The sequence below is a fragment of the Mycteria americana genome, chromosome 1, assembly GCF_035582795.1.
Source record: "Mycteria americana isolate JAX WOST 10 ecotype Jacksonville Zoo and Gardens chromosome 1, USCA_MyAme_1.0, whole genome shotgun sequence".
Classification (NCBI taxonomy): domain Eukaryota; kingdom Metazoa; phylum Chordata; class Aves; order Ciconiiformes; family Ciconiidae; genus Mycteria; species Mycteria americana.
Window position 1 is genome coordinate 172,025,455 of NC_134365.1, and position 3,433 is coordinate 172,028,887.

Below are 3,433 nucleotides of genomic sequence, written 5' to 3' on the forward strand. Positions count from 1 at the left end.
GTTTGTTTTTAATTAACTCAGTCATTTTATGAGTTGAAATCCCTTAAGGTGTCTACCTGTTATCCCACAAGTGTGAGGTCATTTACCCGGCGTGCGAGACACCAATGTACACACAGGGCAGAGGTATTTTATTTCATGTCTGCACAGAGATGGGTGCTAGGTGGTAGCCCCACAAAGCTAGCACAAAGTTCGGGCATACAGGTACGGTATTTATACAGTCTAGTGATGCATATGCATAAGATTACACAAATCAGTTTTCTATTGGTCTACATTTCTCTTATTTCAACTTAAAGCTACAGTGCTACTTTAATATTCTGCGCATGCTCAAAAGTGAGGGGTCTCTGCTTGGGCCGGGGTCTCCAGCTCGAGGGGTGTGACTTTTAGTATTATAATAAGGATAGTTCACATGAGGGTGCTTCTTATCACACTTCTACTAGTTGTTTCAAGTGGTTCCCAAAACATCTTAATTAGCTCACATATTTCTCCAGGATGTGCTTTACTGCCAAGGACAGTAATTCTTGTTTAGACATTCCACTTTCCAGTCTGAATCCCCCTTATCAGCTTTACGTAAGCCTTGGCCTTCCACTAGCTCCTGTTAGACTACACTGTTAGACTACATACCAAGTTTCTTATTTCAGTTTCTGCTTAGGTTGCAGTTTCCTAGTTCCTTCCCATGATTCTCATATTTTCTGCTATAGCCACACCCTGTACTCTGGAGTCTTCTTTCTTCTAAGTATACTTAGTTGCTTTTCAAGGAAGGAATAGCCTTCCCTTCTTTCTAAGTATCTACAGATCAGTCTACAACATATTTTAAAGGAAAATAAATATGCAACAATGTAACAAATAAAATACTCTGATACTGACAGGGACCATAGTGTCTATTTGAAGATTGAGGATTCCCCTGATAGAAGCCAAAATGTAGGTAAAATAATGCTAAGCAGTTTGGTGGGGTTTTTATCTTAGGATCTGGCTCTTAAATAGGTTAATTGTTTTTGTACTAAAATCTTGTCTATCACTGTCTTTTTATATTATTATATTTACTAGTAAAGGTTGCTGCAAGACATAGCTGTTAGTGACATCATCTTACAGATAAAAATTGCAGGAAATCTGTAACCCCAACACAGACATTTCAGGAAAGCATTAGTCTAAGTAGAAACCTTTATCCATTTATTATTACTGGAACTTATTGTAATTCAATAAAAACAGTTCTGCAAAAGCAATTCTTCTAACATTAATGTTTTTAATGTGTATTCTTCATTGACTGCTTAATTATATATTAATTATTTTGACAGCAGAACCAGATTCTTACTATAAGCAAATTTACTATTTCCCAGACCAAAATGTTTATGCAGAAATACATTTATGGCTGAAAACATCAAATCTGTTTGCATGGCAGTTGAGTCACCTCTGCTTACAGCTTTACTTCAAAGTGCTTAAATACAAAGCTCTTTTTTAGCTGAACACTGCAATTTGAGCCCAAATCATTTCTTCCTAAGCTCTTTCCTTCATACATTATAACACTATTCTGGGGTGAAGAGAACCATGTTGTAGTTATGCTGATACAGTCCTCCACAAATGGCATTCTGTTGATAGGTTTTGATCAGCTTGGTATTGTCTTAAGAGAAATTTAATCATGCCCAGATACAACCACACAAAAGTAGTAGTAGTAGTAGTAGTAGTAGACCTTCATCTCCCCTTTATTCAAAGACTTATCTGCTGATCTTTTGTTGCAGAGAGCATATACTTGATACCATTACTGTGATTCCTCAAGCAAAGTATTAATCATGCATAGCTACGACATAGAGCATTCATCTTCATCTGACAGATTGGCCCTTTTACAGTAGAACTTTTCCAGTAATGAAGATAGATAATTATTGAGGATATTCAACTTGGAAAATGGCTTTAGATGGAAGCCAGTACAGATGAAACTTATACTTCTATAGCTCTTGAAAATGCAACCTTGTTGCTGTAAAATGTTGCTGCAGAACATTGTGATTTGACTGTATCCAGAAGCAACAGAGCTCTTCTGCCATTCTTACCACACGTATTACAGGCCTCTACTCTGTCATTTTGTATCTCCAAATGTTCTTGCCGCCCACAAGGGGTCCAAGAATCTCTGATAGTGACACATTTCTTATAGCTAAGGATAGAAGTGGAAAGCCAATTATAATAGCTTCCCTACTAGGCCCTGTGGTGTTTGAATCTTTGTAACCCTTGTGGCTTAGTTTTCTCTGAACTGCACTGTTAAATTTCTAAAGAGACCGCCCTTCGAGGCAGTCACCATTTTCTGAATCAGAACTGATCAAGAACACTGTGGAGAAGACACGCTGTGCTCTTTCAGGGGGATTTTATTATAGTTACTTCTGCTTTGTTAACTCTAAACTTTTAAAATGAAGTCAAGGTGAAGACAGTTATGCTACACCATCACTTCTCATTGCCACTAACGTTACAGAAGAGAAAATATTTGTTAAAAGGTTATATATACCTTCAGTCTGTTCATTCCCCCCCCCCTTGCTAGAAACTGAACTGTTAAAATACTATACTCCGAAGTTCAAACATTTAAGACTGTGAACTGGATGAAACAGGATATGTGCCCTGTAAATAATTAATTACGAATCTTCTTGAAGTTTAATGGCATGATTCAGGATAAAAGCCAATTAAATCAAATTTCTTCTGACTGGCAGGAAAATCATTATTTCACACACACAGTTTGCTTCTACATCAAGTGGGGAACAGCTTAAAAATTAAACATCACCATAATTTAATACAAGTGACCTTGAAAGGACAAAAAATGGGTTCTAGAGGAAAAGTTATTCAATAGCCTTGGGGGGGGGGATATCACTGGAGAGGTTTATCATCTGGTATTTTCTTTATTCTTTGCTAGTATAAAATCAGATCACAAGCATTTTTAAGTAAAGAGTAATTTTGCAAGAAGCTTTAAATTTTTAGCGACTGCAACTGTTCATGAACATGATGAATAGTTTCACTCTATCTCTCCATCCTGCTCCCTATTATAAAATACTTTATAAGCCCCCAACAATTTACTTCTTTTTCAATCTGTCTATCAAATGGAAAAATTCTTTTCTCCACCAGAATTTGAGAAGAAATACAGCAGATTATAGCCTTTTCTTCTAATAATGTTTTAGAGCAGTTCTGAACTTTTTTCTCTCTGATTAAGTCAGAGAGGAACAGAGGAGCGGCTAAGGACCGCTAGGTTTGTCTAGTTTGTCTAGGTTTGTCTAGTCTGGAGAAAAGGAGGCTGAGGGGCAACCTCATTGCTCTCTACAGCTTCCTGAGGAGGGGAAGTGGAGAGGGAGGTGCTGAGCTCTTCTCCCTGGTAACCAGCAATAGGATGTGTGGGAATGGTTCACAGCTGTGCCAGGGGAGGTTTAGACTGGACATTAGGAATCACTTCTTTACCAAATGGGTGGTC